General features: G+C 39.4%; 1 protein-coding gene across 1 annotated transcript in view; it reads left to right on the forward strand.

The window, feature by feature from the left end:
* The window catches only part of ANKRD28 (ankyrin repeat domain 28), a 123,601-nt gene that overhangs the window by 1,498 nt on the left and 104,185 nt on the right, over window positions 1–17,918 (forward strand). The window lies entirely within an intron of this gene.

Consider the following 17,918-nt stretch of genomic DNA (forward strand, 5'->3'; position numbering starts at 1 on the left):
CACGTGCTTTCTCTCTGTATTTACACAGCTTTTATATACATGTGGGTTTTTTTCTCTGTTCCTTTTGGTGAACCCCATTTGAAAGTAAGTTACAGAAATCATGACACTTCACTAAATACTCGTGTGTATTTCAGTAAGGGTCCTTTTTGTGAACTTAAGACATTTCATTTCAGTCTGTAATATATCTAGCTTGATTATAAGATCAAATTTGCTTTCCATAAATAATCATAGTGAGTGTTTTGCAAAGACTCTTGGGTTAATTTTTGTCTGATTAGTCTCAGTAAAGATATTGTTTGAGGAGTTTGAAAACTTTAAGATTTAGTAGATTTGATATTCAGGACTGACATGTGGGATAGTTTTAGAAAGAGTGGAAATATGGACAGTTTTTTCTCCTTGAATGTTTCTCCAGTGACCAATATTTCTTTTAAAAATTACCAAATCATGGCTGAAAGTATATCATTTACTCTAGTAGTCATTGATGAAATTTTTTTTTTTTCTGGAAACAAATGTAAGGTGAGGGCCGAGAGCTGTGAAGAGTCATGTGATTCTTAAAGTTGTTGTGGCAACACCTAGAAACCACCCTGTGCAAGCTCATTTGAGCTCTCATCTCTTTTCTGTTTTTCTATACGCCTATACATACCACTGTGCCCATATCATTTAATGTTAGGTAGATATGAAAAATTTTTGCCATATTTTTAAAATGCCGATTATCTCAATAGATTTGTATCGTAGGCTGAACTGGTCAGTTATAACATTGGATAACAACCAAAATGCTTTCATCACTTTCTTCTCCTAAATGTTTTCTAAGTGAGTGCCATCCAGTTTGGAAGACATTCAGACTTTAGCTGGAAACATGAACCTAGTTCAGAATTTGTTTTGCACAGAAGGTCCGGTCCCTTTACCCAGAATGTCCTGGACAGTCTCTCTCCCTTAGAACTGAAAGTATCTACATGGTACAGATAGATGTAGGAAAGGGTGGAAAGCAGTCTTTCTGTTCTGTTTGACTCCTGAGAGCTTTTTGGTTTGGGTTTTGTGTTAATAGCACTAACAAATCTTATCTTGGCGAGAAAGTTTGAACCATAATTTTATTTGTGCTGCTAATTTCTCCACGTTACAAAGTTCATAATTACCAACATTACTTTTCTGTTAAATTTAACCTAATTATCCTAAATTTTGAAAGTTTGCTCATTTATTGTTTTGATCATCAGTTTATTTCTCAGTATCCCTTCTTGAGAGTTTTTGTCTTTAGTGACTCTGAGGGTGTTGACAAAAACCTTCATGAAGGGCCCTTAGCCTTTTTCTGGTGACCTTTTCTGAGTAGTTGAGTGGAATTCAAAAATGGTTTTATCTGTTTTATCTTTGACCATTCTTCAAATTTAAGGTGGTAAATTGTTGTGATTTTGTCCTCCATGGTAAGGAATCACATGGGGTTTAAGAGGAAATGGATGTTTGTGTAGAGTGACATTTATACTGTTTGGTCATATAAAATACACTGACTTTTAATAGATAATAAAATGTTTCTAAACTTTATGCTACTGTGACAGTGGTGTTTTTCTGAAATTAAATTAATGAAATAAACATTTAGAGAATGTCATTGAACTTTTTGAAACTCAGTTTTCTGAAGTTTTTATAAATTTTTAGAATGGATATAAGTTCAGGTCTCTATACTGTTAAATAGTTATTGTATAATTTTAGTTTCTTTAATCAAATCCTGAAGTTTTAAATTTTGTAGATCACTAAACAACATCTTTCTTAGTAAACTCCTAATTGATTTGTAACAAAACTCTAATTTTTAAAATTATGCATTAATATTACTTGGTATGAGGTAAAGTCTTCTATTGTAGAAGTTAGATAAGATGATTTTGCTATCAAATACTGCAGTTTTATATTTGGAGGTTTTGGGCCACAAACTTAATTGACTACCTGGCTAGATAGAGGTTTATTGTTTGTGCAGTGATTTAATCCAGAGCATGATGGGGGCTTGACTGGGGCTTGATGAAGACAGCAGTGTCGGTGCTCTGGGGGATCCTCTCTATGGAGCTGTTGGCTGTCTCATAATAGAGGGGTGATGGCTGCATGCCGCATCGTGTGCTCAGGACAAACCACTAAAGAAGGCGGGAAGAGGACTTGCCTCGCCATGGTGGTTCTTCCGGGGGTTCTGTTGGTTACACACTGAACTCATCCACCAGCAAGGTAGAATGGAACTAGCTTTTTGCTAGATCAAACCTGGTTCGTCCCCTGATTCATCTCCTGGGGCAAGAATAGGGTTCATTTTCATTGACTATATTGCCATGTGAGTAACAAATCAGGATTTTCATGGGAAGGAAGAAAGAGAAAGTAGTTTTGGATAATTAGCCTAATAGGGAGATTAGAGAGATTAGTAGTTGCCTAAAACAGTTGAAATAGCAAACTTGTGGAAAAATCAAAGTCATCTGGTTGTAGAAGAAACATTGTAAACCAAAAAGAGGAAATATAATCAGAATGTTTATATCTTCTGAGCCTTATTAGCTGTACAACTTGAGCAAAGTTATTCAGTGTCTTCAGCACTCACTTTTCTTCTAAGAAAAGACACATGGGATTACATGAAAGATCCTCAGGGTCTTTCTTTCGCCCCAATTTAGTATGCTCTAAAATTCCTGAATGACCTTGAATGACCTCTTGCTTTTGCCCAGAAACTGTCATTTATATTTCTAAATTTATGTGGCCAAAATAATAATTAAATGCCTTTTACTAAGATTTACTATAACTTGATGCTTAATGTTGTAGAATCCAAATAATTTAATCTGAAATATTAATGATACCAGTCTCAGGAAAAGTCTGGCTCTTCTTTATAAGAAAATTATTTTCTGCAATTAGAGATTGTTTTTTCTTATCCGGAGTCATCGAAATTCATGGTAATGATAGAATTGTACTTCTGAGACAGACATATGCATAAGCCTTTCATGTTACTCAGTGTAACTCTTACAACACTCTCCTAAAGTTGATAGGTTAACACTTTCATTGCATCAGTAAGTGGCAGAACTACAATTCACAAAGGCTAAACACCTGCAGGGTCAGTAAGACAGCAGAATGGAAATGTGAACCCTTGTCAAATCTAACAGTAACTGGGGAAATAAAGCATATTGCTGAGAGAAATATTTTTTATTTTGCCAAATAGTACTATAAATAGTTTGAAGATGGGTTTCCCCCCTCTTAAAGCTATATCTGTGTCCTATGTCCTCTTGCCTTTTAAGCCGTGATATGAATGTAATTCTAATTTTCATAATACCAAGTGCATTTTAGCATTGCAAATAAGTGAATGCTGAAGCCTCCCTTATTGCCATGTTTTTTGGGTGGATAAAAATGTCATTCAAAGTAGTATTATAATAGCGATAATTATACTCCAGCCAAACTGTTTTTCGTCTTTAAACAGAGGAAGCCTTGGATTATGAGCAACCTTTTTTTAAGCTCAAAAGAGTTGATTGAAAGAGCTGGGCAGTTGATCTTAGCTGTAGCACATAACTTAATATTTTTGAAAATGCTACCTTGTATATTTTGCTTATTGGCTCCTGAATTTATTCAGATGACTTTATCATTAAAAAAAATGTTTTGGGGCTGGGCATGATGGCTCACGGCTGCATGCCTAGCACTTTGGGAGATCGAGAGGGGGAGGATTGCTTGAACCAGGAGTTAGAGGCCAGCCTGGGCAACATAGCGAAACCTTGTCTCTACAAAAAAAAAAATCAGCCAGGTGTGGCGGTGCTTGTCTGGAGTCCCAGTTACTCAGGAATCTGAAGGGTCGCCTGAGCCCAGAGGTCAAGGCTGCAGCAAGCTGTGATGGTGCTACATGCACTCCAGCCTGGGCGACTGAGTAAGACCCCCAACTCAAAAAAAAAAGGTTCTGGGATGAGTTTTGCAAAAGTAGTCCTCCAAATTATTGCCATCACTTAAATGTTCAAAGGAACTTTCTGGGATCATTGAAATAATGTTTGCTTTACTTTTTCAAAGGAAGTGTTCAGCACATACATTCATGCATACGTATGGACGTATGTCTGTGTCCAGCAAATTGTTAGTGTTCATTCCTATTCTGGTGATTAGCATAAAGTTAGCCCTGTTTACACAGATTTCCTGAATGCCGCCCCTGGCTCTTCACCTTGTTCTTTAATCTTCCTGAAAAATATCAAGAAATACTCAGCTTTTCAACAGACCTTTTTTTGGTTGCCCCGTGTTGCTTCTGCTGGCTGTCAGTACACTGCACTGTTGATGTTTCCGAGCTCTTAAGACCTCTTCTCTCATGCCTCATAGTGATGTATACTCCCTGTCTTAAGGCTACATGCATACACATGGTCTTCTCTTGTAGCTATTCACGGCAATGAATAGTGGAGCCCACAGCCCACCAACCCCATCACAGGTATATCCACCCTGCTTCTAACTGGCTTGTTTGGAACATGGAGTGGGAGGGAGAGGTGTGGGAAGAGAACCACCAAGCTCCCACCCAGGAGGGAAGTGGTCCCTCCTCCCATCTGGAGCAGGGCCTCCTGATTCTGGCTTCAGGTGTTTAAATGACCTTCCTCGATGTTCAGGCTTCCTCCAATATCCATCCAAGAATGGACGTGTTATGTCGTTGTGACTAAGTGACTGTTATGGTGGTTGCGAAACAAGGAAGGTGCTATCCACTGGAACCAGCAGTCCTTGCAACTGGAAACTGATGCTGCCTTCTTTTTGTATTCCATTCATATACTTATTCTTAACGTGTTACATATGTGTTCTGCATTTCCTTTTTTTTAACTCCCAGTATATTTTGGGAGTCAGTCCATATGGTCCAGTTTATAAAGACCTCCCTCCTTCTTTATAACTGCATGTATTTTACTGTGTATTTATGCCATAATTAACTAGTGCCCTCTTAGAGGACATTTGGGTTATTACTAATGCCGTTAATTGGTAACAAATGGGATTTGATTACAAAGTAAAAAGCAATTTCACCTCAGTGGAAAACAGACAATTTTCAAATGTTTGTATTTATTATGAATTATTAAGTATATTATCAACAGCTCAGACAGACTGTGTTTCCTCTAGGCTCTGTGTCTAAAGCCATTTTCGTAGATATGTATATATAAATTGGCGGTGGGTGAATAATAGCATTTTCTATAGTGATCAAGTATAAAGACTTGTATACTGAGAAATAATGATTATTATATACTTAATAATATATATGGTAATAGTTATATGGTATAGCAAAAATGTCATTTAAAAAAACTTTTATACTCAACTGACATTACTTTGCTCTGAAAGATCTCAGCTAGTACCTCAGCCTATTTTATTTTAAGCACTTTTATTGAGATACGCTTGACAGATAAAAACTGCATTATTTAAAGTGTAACTTTGATACACACAAACACCTATGAAACCATCACCGCAATCAAGATAGTGAACCTTCTCATCACTCTCATTTGCCCTTTTGGAATCCCTTTTGTCCGCCCCTCCCCTAATAACCATTGACCTGGTTTTGAATAACTATGGATTAGTTTGTATTTTCCAGAGTTTTATATAAATAGAATTCTGCAGTATGCCCTTTTTTTTGGTCTAGCTTTTCTTTCTTAATAGACTTTATGTGGTAGAGCAGTTTTTGGTTCACAGCAAAATTGAGAGGAAGGTTCAGAGATTCCCTTATATACTCTGCCACCATGTATGCACGCACAGCTTCCCCTTTATCAGCACTCCCACTAGCGTGGTGCATTTGTTACAATGAAGCAACTACATTAATATATGTTATTAAGGCTCAAAGACTGTAGGTGACAGTAGGGTTTACTCTTGGTGTTGTACATTGAATGGGTTTAGACAAATGCATAATGACACATATCCGCCATTATAGTTTCATGCAGAATGGTTTCACTCTAAAAATCCTCTGTGCTCTGCCCAGTCGTCCTGCCCTCTCCCCGTCCCTCAGTAACAACTGCTCTTTTTTCTATCTCCATAGTTTGGCCTTTCTAGAATGTTATACAGTTGGAATCCTGTCATGTGTAGCCTCTTCGATTGGCCTCTTTCACTTAGTAATGTGCACTTAAGTTTCTTCCAGGGCTTGATAATGATAACTCATTTCTCTTTGTCACTGAATAACAATATTACATTGTCTGGGTGAGTCACTTTTTATCCACTCACCTGCTGAATGACATCTTGGTTGCTTCCAAGTTTTGGCAGTTATGAATAAAGTTGTTGTAAACATATGTGTGCAGGTTTTTGTTGGGGCATAAGTTTTCAACTTCTTTGGGTAAAACCAAGGAGCACTGTTGGTGGATCATGAACGAGTATGTTTCATTTTGTAAGCACCTGCCAAAGTGACTGTATTCCAGTCTGCATTCATGCCAGATGTGACTGAAGGCCCCTGTTGCTTCCCATCCTTGCCAGCATCTGATGTTATCGGCGGTCTGGATTTTGACCTTTTTGATAGGCGTATAGTGGTATCTCATTGTCTTAATTTGCATTTCCCTGATGATTCTGATGGGGAGCATCTTTTCATAGGCTTATTTGCCATCTGTATATCTTCTTTGGTGAAGTGTCTGTGAAAGTCTTTGGTCCGTTTTTAAATGGATTGTTTGTGTACTTATGGTTGAGTTTTAAGATAACAGTTCTTTATCTGTAAAACAATGTCCTTTACAAACATTTTTTTTTTTTTTGGAGTCAGGGTCTCACTTAGGCTGGAGTGCAGTGGCACAATCGTGACTCATCGCTACCTTGACCTCCTGGGTTCAGGTGATCCTTTTGCCTCAGCCTCCTGAGTAGCTGGGACTACAGGCCTGTGCCACCATGCCTGGATAATTTTTTTGTAGAGATGAGATCTCTTTGTGCTGTGCAGGATGGTCTTGAACTCCTGTACTTAAGCAGTACTCCTGTCTTGGTGTCCCAGAGTGCTGGGACTACAGGCATAAACCACCATGGCCAACCTCTTTTTCTCTCAGTTCATGGCTTGTCTCTCCATTCTTTGACATTGTCTTTGACAGAGCAGAACGTTTCTATTTGAACCAAGTACAGCTTATTGATTATTCATTTCATTGAGCTTGCCTTTGGTGTTGTATCTAAAAGGTCATCTCAGTTTTCTCCTGTGTTATATTTCTAGCAGTTTTATAGTGTTGTGTTTTTGTATTTATCACTTTGGACACAGGTGCTTGCCATGGGGATGAGGGGTGGTGGGTGGGTAGCAGTTACTGTGCTGAGAGCTGAGGTTGATAGAAATTAATCGAGATTTCTCATGACCGAAATGAATCACAGTTTACCCCTCTGAGCCTTTCCCTGGAAGTTGCAAAGCCTTCAGTAGACTGCAGAGTTCCAGAATAGTCATAGATCCTGCCGGCGTAGCTGTTTTCTAGTCAGGAAGACAGAGCCTGGTGCTCCCTGCTCAGCAGCATTCCCAGCTTCTTCTCCGTCCATTCCCTTTTAACCTGCTGTTTGTGTCTTTATGTTGAAATAAACTTTTTCCAGACAGTATATATAATTAGATACTGTTTTTTCATCCAGCCTGGCAATCTTTGTCTTTTACTTAGTGTTTTTGGACCATTGACATTCAGTGATTATTGTTATAGAGAGGACAGTTTATCATTTTTGTTAGTGTTGTATTTGTTACCCTTGTTCTTTGCTTCTGTTTTGTCTTCTGCTCTTTTGCTCCATTCTGTGGTTATAATTCAGCATGTCTTGTGATTCTATTTTCTTTCCTTTTTGAGTATCCGCCGGGCTTGGTGGCTCAGACTGTAATCCCACGCTTTGGGAGGCCGAGTTGAGTGAATTGCCTGAGCCTGCTCAAGATCCGCCTGGGCAACTTGGCGAGACCTCACCTCTACACTAAATCAAAAAATTAGCTGAGTGTGGTAGCGCGCACCTGTAGTTCCAGCTACTTGGAAGGATTGCTGGAGCCCAGCAGGTCGAGGCTGTGGTGGCTGAGAGCGTGCCACTGCACTCCAGTCTGGGCGACAGAGTGAGACTCCAACTCAAAAAATAAAAAAAAAAAGAATATCAGTTGTACTTTTTTTAACCTTTTTAAAGCTTGCACTACCAGTTGGTAACATACACTTGTATCTGATGGAAGACCACCTTCAAATAACACTGTACCTCTTCATGGGTAGTGCGGGATCCCAATAGTAGCAGAATAATCCCAGTTCCTTCTCCCATATCTTTGCTGTCATTCCTTTCACTTGCAAATGCACATACATAAGTGCATGTGTATAGGTGCACGTCATTGTATCGTTGCTGTTGTTATTTTGAGCAAACTGTCATTTGTAAGGCCAGTTCAGCAGAAGGAAACGCAGGTTCTTACTTTGCCTTCACTTTTTCCTTCTTCAGCACTCTTCTTTTTAGACTGTAGACCCAGGTTTCTGACTGTGATGTTTTTCTTCTCTCTAAAGAACTTCTCTTGGCATTTCTTGCATGGCAATTCAGCTAACAAGTTCTCTCGTTTTTTGTGTGTGTCTGAGAAAGTCTCTATTTCTCCTTTACTTTTGAGGCAGTTTTGCAACCTACCAGAGTTCTAGGTTGGGGGTATTTTTTTTCTGATAATGGCTCAAATATTTCGCTGCACTCTCTTTTTGGTTCTTGAGGAGAAGTCAGAGATAATTACCTTCTTTGTTTCTTTATGGGTAACGTGTTTTTTGTTTTTTCACCCTTGCCGCCCCAGCTTTCAGGGGTTTTTCTTTACCTTTGATTCTCTGCAATTTAAATATGTTAGTACATTTCTTGGAACATTTCTCCTCCTCAGTGTTCTCCTAGGTCTGTGTTTTGTTGTCTGACATTCATTTGGGGGAAATTCTCAGGCAGTTTTGCTTCAAATATGTCTTCTCTGTTTTCACTCATGTTGATTATTGTGAGAGTCATCTGTATTGTGGCATATATTAATAGTTTATTTCTTTCTGTTGATGAAGAGTATTTCATTGTAATGATGTACAATTTGTTTATCCACTCCTCTAATAAACACTTTGGTTGCTTCTTTTTTTCATCTATGACAAATAAAGGTACTATGAACATTTGTGTACAAGTCTTTGTGTGATTTCCTTTCTCTTGTGTAAATATCTAATGGTGGAATGGTTGGACCATATGGCATGTGCATGTTTAACTTTTTTAAGAAACTGCCAGGCAGATGCGGTGGCTCAAGCCTGTAGTTCCAGCACTTTGGGAGACTGAGGCGAGAGAATTGCCTGGGCCCAGGGGTTCAAGACCAGCCTGAGCAACTTGGTGAGACCTTGTCTCTACCACAAATCAAGAAAAATTAGCCGGACGTGGTGGCGTGTGCCTCAAGCTCCTGCTGCTTAGAAGGCTGAGGCAGAAGCCTCGCCGGAGCCCAGCAGGTCGAGGCTGCAATGGCTGTGAGCGCGCCACTTCTCTCCAGCCTGGGCTACAGAGCAAGACTCCAGCTCAAACAAAACCTGCCCAACTGTTTTCCACACTGGTTGTGCCATTTTGCCTTCTCATCAGCAGGATATGAGGGTTCTAGCTTTCTGCCTGCACACCGATATTTGGTATAATCAGTCTTGCAAGTCTTAAACATTTTAATAATAATAGTTTCTCGTTGTGGTTTTAATCTGTAACGACTAACGATGTTGAGCATCTTTTCATGACCTTATTGCCAGTCTATGTATCTTCGGTGAAACGTCTTTCAAAGGTTTTTGCCAGCTTTTTAATTGGATTTTTTAAAAAACTCTTTGCGTTTTCAATTCTTTATGTGTTCTGGATACAAGTCTTCAATCTGTGACTGTGTCTTCATTCTCTTGAGTGTTTTTTAAGAGCTCAGTTATTTATTTTGATCTTGTCCAATTTATCAGTTTATTATTTTATGGCTCTTGGTGTTGGTGTTATATAAGACTCTATCCCACTGTCATATAGTTTTTCTCCTATCTTCTGGAAATTTTGTAGTTTTAAGTTTTATATTTGCCAACAAATCCACTAAAAAGAATTTTCTGTTAAAAAGGAAAGAGGCTTTATTCTGGCTAACATTTTGCAAACCGGGGAATGCAGTCTTCCATATATAACAAAGGTGTGTTCTGAGAGAACAAAGAGGGAGTTCGTGTTTTATACAGAAAGTTTCAACTCAGGTTCCCACTGTGGTCTGCTTATGCAAATGAGGAATGCAAACTTGCTTAGTTCTGATGTTTGATGCTTGTTAAGTCCTGATGGTTCCATGCAGGTCATAGTCTGTTGGTTGATCCAGGCGTATAAACAAGAACAGACAACTACGAAAGTCTCAAAGTGAAGCAAACATGGAGGTTTTTTGGGGAACACAGTACATGTGAGACCTCTAGTCAGCAAATAGCCACTTGGCTTTCTTGAATTTAGGGCCAGTTAGCCACTCAGTATCCATTTGAAGGATTGGCTCTTTTGGGTTGTACACATTTAAATGTACATTGTATTTTGACATAATATTTGTGCATGATGTAAGTTATAGGACACAGTTCATTAATTTCTCTCACCAATACTTTGTAGTTTTATCATGCTTGTCTTCTGTCAGATTTATCATCTGTGAGTCATAGTTTTTTATCCCAATGTGAACTTTATCTTATTTAATTTAATTTAACTTTAGAGTTGTGGGGTACAAGTGAGGATTTGCTAAATAGGCTACATGCAGGCGAACTTAGGACTTCTGACTGACCCACTCTCCCCACAGCCTAGTTATTCTCCACTACTGATACAAGTTTCTCCTGAGTACTCCATGCTGCTCCAGGAATTACCATGAGTTTTCCCAGATTGAAACAGAGCACTCTGTTCCCTGGGATCCCTGCATTCTCACTGGAGGTGTTCTCACTCCTGAGAAAAGAGAGATTCTTTGTGGGTGTAAGTGTGTGTGAAAAATCGTATGTATTCTAATGATTTGTGGCCCTCCAAAGGGCTAAAGTATATACATTAGAAATACAGTGGCATTAAAATTTCGTGAGATACAGTTAGAAAAAATTGTCTAAAAAAGATTATAAGGAAAAAAGGTTGAGAAGCACTACCATAATGGATGGTTCCTTGACCAGCCTCAGGTAGTATTCTCATACACATACCACACTCAGTACTCAGCTGAGCACTCAAGTGGAGATGTTCTGCAGAGTTTTAGGGTTCTCTCCACGCGCCATGCTCTCCTCTCTCTTAGTCTGCCTTGAGAATTCTAGCCCCTTTGTTCTCTCCAGACTGTTCTAAACTCAGGGAATAAGAATTTTATTGATTGAAGCAGCTGACTGACATTTCACTGTGTATTTTCAGACTTACGTTTTCTGTAAAATGGCAATTTTCTGTTATACTCCAGCCGTATTTTGGAATAGAAAGCTTATACATTAACTTAACAAGCAATTGTATTGCATTTGATAATTAAAGTAGTTCAATCATAGATGGCATTACTTTTATGTCTTATTTTAATAGACAAGTCATAATTATGTAGTATATGGAGTACAGTGTGATGTTTTGGCACATGTATGCAATATGGAATAATTAAATTGAGCTAATTGACATATTTATCATCTCATTTATTTTTTGTGATGAGAACTCTTACATTTACACTCTTGGCTATTTTGCAGTATAGATTATTGACTAGTAGATATCAAAAACACTCCACCATTCTGACTATAACCGTACCCTTTGACCAACAACTGTATGACCTCTCTTCCCTCCAGCCCTCAGTGACCACCTTCCTGCTTTCCTACTGAAGCAATATCTGTCTTTCTGTTCCTAATTTTCTTAATGAAAATTTCTGTTTCATGTAGTGTTCTCTAAGATCGTCCATATTGTCTCCAGTGGCGGGATTTCTTCTTTCTTTTTGGCTGTGCAGTATTCCATTGTGTGTATATGCTACGTTTTCAATGCATTTATCTGTTGAGGGACACTTCGGTTGATTTGTATCGTGACTGTTGTGACTAATGCTGCAGTGAGTATGGGAGTGCCGGTGTTGCTTTGGCATATTGATTTCAGCTTCTTTGAGTATATACCCAGAAGTACAATTGCTGTGTCATATGGTCATTATAGTTATCTTTTTTTTTTTTTTTTTTTTGAGTCGGAGTCTCACTCCGTTGCCCAGAAGGGAGTGCAGGGGCACGCTCATGGCCACCACAGCCTCGACCCACTAGGCTCTGGTAGTCCTTCCACCTCAGCCTTCCAAGTAGCTGAAACTCCAGGTGCGCGCTACCACACCCGGCTAATTTTTTGATTTAGTGTAGAAGTGAGGTCTCACCAAGTTGCCCAGGCTGCTCTGAAACCCATGAGCTCAGGCAGTCCTCTTGCCTCGGCCTCCCACAGTGCTGAGATTATAGGCATGAGCCACTGTGCCCAGCCTGTTTTTCATTTTTTGAGGAACCTCTGTGTTGTTGCCCCTAGAGGTTGTACCAACAGTATATGTGGGTTCCCCTTTCTTCACATTCTTGCCAGCACTTGCTGTCTTTCACCTTTTCGATAATAGCCATTCTAACAGGTGTGAGAAACTGTCTCACTGTGGTTTGAATTTACATTTCTGTGATGATTAGTGATTTTTTTTTTTCATGAATCTGTTGGCCATTTGTGTGACTTCTTTTGAGAAATGTCTGTTCAGGTCCTGTGTTAGTGAGGGTTCTCCAGAGAGATGAAACCAATAAGTTATAGATAAATACATAGATATATTACAGAGAATTTCTTTGGGAAATTGGTGTACATGATTATGCAGGCTAAGAAGTACATGTCTGCAGGCCTCAGGACCAGAGACACCAGAGGTGTAACCCTCATTCTGAGGATGAAGGCCCAAGGTAGTAGGGGGACCCACTAGCGCAAGTCCCCGAGTCCAAAGCCAGGGAACACGGAGCTCTGACACATCCAGGGGGAAGAAAGGCATCCTGCTTTGGCAACACAGAGAGGAAGAATTTGCCCTTGCTTTGCTTTGTGTTCATTCAGGCTTGCCCATGTTGAGGGAAGATCTTCCCCCACTTGGTGCGCCAGTCACACCCTCATCTCCGCTGGAAACAGCCTCACAGATCCACACAGGCATAATGCCTTAGCAGCTGCCTTAGGTATTCCTCAGTTCACCATTTCCTAAATTGGCACCTAAAACTGACGATGACAAGTCAGTCCTTTGTCTCTTTTTAAGTTAGCTTGTTTTCTTGCTATTGAGTTGTTTACATTCCTTATGTGCTTTAAATATTAGCTCCTTTTTAGGTGCTCAATTGGCACATATTTCCTCCCACTCTGTGGTTGTCTCTTTGCTTTGTGGATTCTGTTTTTGTTTGGTCTTTGCTGTGCAGAGGCCTTTGGGCTCACTGCAGTTCCACTTGCCTGTGTTTGCTCTGTTGCTTGTACTTTCTAGTCATCTCCAAAACATGACTGCCCAGACCTGAGTTGTGGTGCTCTTCCTCCTGTGTTTCCTTCTAGTAATTTTACAGTTTCAAGTCTTATATGTAAGTCTTTATTTTGAGCTGATTTTTGTATATGGTATGAGCTAAGGGTCCAATTTCAGTCTTCTGCATGTGGATATCTCTCTTTCTCAACATCTTTTATTGAAGACACTGTATTTTCCACATTGTATGCTCTTGGCACCTTTGTCAGGAGTCAGTTGGATGTGTGGATTTATTTCTGAGCTTTCCTGTTGCAATGGTCAGTGCGTCTATCTTTATGCCAGTACTATGCTGTCTTGATTATAGTAGCTTTATTATATATTTTGAAATCAGAGAGTGTGATGTCTCCAGTCTTGTTCTTTTTGCTTACAATGGTTTTGGCTGTTCAGGGTATTTTTGGGTTCCATGTGAATTTAAGGGGTTTTTTTCTATTTTTCTTTGTAAAACATTACATTGGAATTTTGATAGGGGTTGCATTGAATTTGAAGATCATGTTGAGTGGTACAGACATTTTAATGATGTTTTTTCAGTTTATGAACACAGTATATTTTTTCACTTATTTGTGTTTTCTTCAGTTTTATTCATTAGTGTCTTATTCTTTTTAGATCTTTCATCTTGAGGTTTATTAGTTTTTTATTGGTACTGCAAATGAGATTGTTTTCTTTCTTTCCCTTTTGAATACCTTCTCTGGCTTTGATATCAGGATAGTGATTTTGTAAGGTAAATTTGGAAATAAACTACATGCATGTGCCGCCATGCCCAGCTAATTTTTTAAATTTTTGTAGTGATGATGTCTCACTATGTTATGTTGCCTAGGCTGGTCTTGAACTCCTGGATTCAAGCAATCTTCCCACCTTGACCTTCCAAAGCGCTGGGATTACAGATGTGAGCCGGCGCGCCCAGCCAGTTTATTTTCTAGTTCCTTGATGTGTAATGTTAAATGGTTCAGTCTGTCTTTGTTTTTGATACAGGTATTTATTGTTATAAATTTCCTTATTCGAGCTGATTTTCCTGTATTCCATATGTTTTGGTATGTTGTATTTCCATATTTGCTTATTTCATGGTGTTTTTTAAATTTATTTTTGTATTTCTTCTTTGACTTATTGATTGTTCAGTATCATATTGTTTAGTTTCTACATTTGTGAATTTTCCAAGGTTTCTTTTAAAACATTCTTTTGACGATTTCTAGTTTAATGTCATTGTGATTGGAAAAGATACTTATGTTTTTAGTCCTCTTAAATTTGTTAATACTTGTTTTGTGGCCTAACATGATTTATCCTGAAGATTGTTCTTTGTGCACTTGAGAAGAATGTGTATTCTGTTGCTGTTGGATGAAATGTTCTGCATGTGTTTGTTAGGTCCGTTTGGTCTAAAGTGTAACACTAGTCCAGTGTTTTCTTATTGATTGTTTTCTGTTTAGGTGATCTGTCCATTGTTTAAAGTGGGCTTTTGAGGTCTTTGTGTTGTTGTGTTGCCGTTTACCTCTGCCTTCAGATCTCTTAATAGTTGCTTCGTATATTTAGATGATTCCATATTGAGCACATATATATTTGCAATTGTTATATCCTCTTGGTAAACTTGTTCTCTTATCATTATATAATGACCTCCTTTGCCTCTTTTTATATTTTTTGTCTGATGCAAGTATAGCCACACCTGTATCTTCCCTGATATCTCTCTCTCTCTCTCTCTCTCTCTCTCTCTCTCTCTCTCTCTCTCTCAATTTCTCAATTTCTCAATCTCTCTCAATCTCTTCTCTTTCTGAGGTAAGGGCTCACTAAGTTGGCCAGTGACAGCTCCTTGGGTCTCAAACTCCTGGGCTGAATCCTTCTGCCTCCCAAAGTGCTGGAATTACAAGTGTGAGCCCCCATACCCAGCCTTTAGCCCTTCTCTTTTAGGTCCATGTGTCTTTACTAGTAACATCAGTCTCTTGAAAGGAGCATATATTTGAGTCTTTTTCTTTAATCTGGTCACTTTGTGTCTTTTGGCTGGAGAATATTAATTGATGGTAACTATTGATAGGTAAGGATATTTGCTGCTGCTAGTTCATAACTTGTTTTCTGGTCGTTTTTTTAGGTCCTTTGTTTCTTTCTAACTCTCTGTCTTCCTTTGACATTTGATGGTTGGCTATGATGGTATGCTTTGAATCTTTTCTTTCTGTGTTTTGTGCAGCTGCTATGGGTTTTTGCTTTGTGGTTACCATGAGGGTTACATAAAACATAGAAGGCTCTTCTAAGCTGATAACTTATAAAAGTTATCCTACTTTTTATAGCTTATAAAAGTTACCTCTACTCCCTCACATTTTATGATTTTGATGTCAAAATTTCTCTTTGTAATTTGTATTCCTTATCAATTAATTGAAGTTACAATTGTTTAATAGTTTTTGGCTTTTAAACCTCACATTAGAGATAAATTACATACCACCCTTCAGAATTAGAATACTCTGTATTTGACTGTGTATTACTCATACTATTGAGTGGTCTACTTTCCTATGTTTTATGTTATTAATTAGCAGTATTTTGTTTCTGCTTTAAGAACTTCTTTTAGCAATATCTGTTAAGGCAGGCCTCATGGTAAGGAATTCTCTTAGCTTTTGTTTGTGTAGGATTTTTTTTATTTCTCCCTTGGTTCTCATGGACAGCTTTGCCAGGCAAAGTATTTTTGTTTGACAGAATCCCTACCCCCCCCCTCCCCCCCCGGCTTGTTGAACATACCATCCCACTCTACTGGACCTGCAGAGCTTCTGCTGATAGCTGTATTAAGACTCCTTTGTATGTGGTATGTTTTTTAATCTCTTTGTGCTTTAGAATTTCAGAATGCTCTTTTCAAGAGACTGATGTTACTAGTAAAGACACATATGGACCTAAAAGAGAAGGGCTTTCAGAATTTTTTTTTTTTGAGTTGGATTCTCACTGTCACCCAGACTGGAGTGTGGTGGGGCACACTCCTGGCCACCACAGCCTCGACCTGCTGGGCTCCAGCGATCCTTCCTCTTCAGCCTTCCAAGTAGCTGGAACTATAGGTGCGCGCTACCACACCCAGCTAACTTTTTATTTATTGTAGAGACAAGGTCTTGCCAAGTTGCCCAGGCGGGTCTTGAACCCGTGGGTTAGGGTAATCCACTCACCTTGGCCTCCTAGAGTGCTGAGATTACAGACTGAGCCACCAAACCCAGCCCAGAACTCTTTAAGCTTAATTATTATGTACTTTGGTGAACTCCTCTTCAGTTTGAATTTGCTTAGAGACCTGTGAACCTCCTGTACCTGGATGTTGGTGTCTTTGCCCAGATTTGAGTTGTTTTCAGCCATTCTTTTTTAAAAGTATGGTTTCTGAGTGTTTCCTCTTCTTCTTTAACTCCTGTTATGCAAAAGTTCGTTCTCTTGATGGTGTTCCCATAGGCCCTCTTTATTCTGTTTTGCTTTTCTTACTAATTTTAAATGTCCTATCTTTTAGTTCTCTGATTCTGCCCTATTCAGGTCTGCTGTTGCAGCTTCCTACTGAATTTTTCAGTTCAGTTATTGTGTTCTTGATTTCTATGATTTCTGTTTGTTTTATTTTCATTGTTTCTATTTCTTTGTCCTACTTTCCATTTTTTCATGAATTATTTTCAAATTTTATTTAATTTTATATCTGTACTTTGTTGTTTTTCTGAACTTTAAGAGGGTTATTCTGAATCCTTTATTATTTCATAAATGTCCTAGTCTTCATAATTCCTTTTTTTTTTGAGTTGGAGTCTCACTCTGTTGCCCAGGCTGGAGTGCTGTGGCACACTCATGGCCACACCAACATCAACCTGCTGGGCTCTGACAATTCTTCCACCTTAGCCTTCCAAGTAGCAGAACTACAGGCACGCACTACTGTGCCTAGCTAATTTTTCATCTGTTGTAGAGATGAGGTCTCGCCATGTTGCCTGGGCTGGTCTTGAACCCACGAACTCAGGCAATCCACTCGCCTTGGCTTCCCAAAGTGCTGGAATTACAGGCTGAGCCATCGAGCCCGGCCTTTCATAATTCTTGTGTTCTTTTGTTGGTGTCTTAGCATTTGAGAAAACAGCCACACATATCAACCTTTGTAGGGCTGATGATGATTTTCATGGTGTACCCTGAGATTCTGGATGGAGCAGCTGATAGCCAACATGAGCAGGCAGACCTTGCTGTGTCAGGTTCTCTGGTTGGGCTGGGCCACTGCCTGTACGCTGGGGTTGAGGGGTTGTTGGCTATGTGGTCTGCAGTCTAGTGACACGGAGCTGCTAGCTGGGCTTTGTGGTCCCCTCTGATAGGGTAGAACTGCAAGCTGTGTTCCCTGACTGAGTGATACTGTTGTTTGTAACGCACAGTTGGACAGGACCACAGACTGGATTTTGAAGCTGGGTGAGGTCTCTGGGGGTTACTGCCCAGCCATTTGGTCAGACAGGGCCGGAGTCTGTGTTCCATATACACATGTGTGAATGTGTGGTGTTTCCTGGCTGAAGAAGCTTAATGTATTGCTCTGAGGTGGCAGGGGGAGAGCATCTCCAGGCTGCTGGGGTCAGGCAGGGCCAGATGGTTTCCCCTGTACAGATACTTGCGTTTACCTCCTGGTCTCGTAGGGACCATAAGCAGAGCAGTGAGGCTGGGTGGAGAAGCCAGCTTAGGG

Source organism: Carlito syrichta, unplaced genomic scaffold (genome assembly GCF_000164805.1).
Source record: "Carlito syrichta isolate Samal-C Ts95f unplaced genomic scaffold, Tarsius_syrichta-2.0.1 Scaffold118119, whole genome shotgun sequence".
Classification (NCBI taxonomy): domain Eukaryota; kingdom Metazoa; phylum Chordata; class Mammalia; order Primates; family Tarsiidae; genus Carlito; species Carlito syrichta.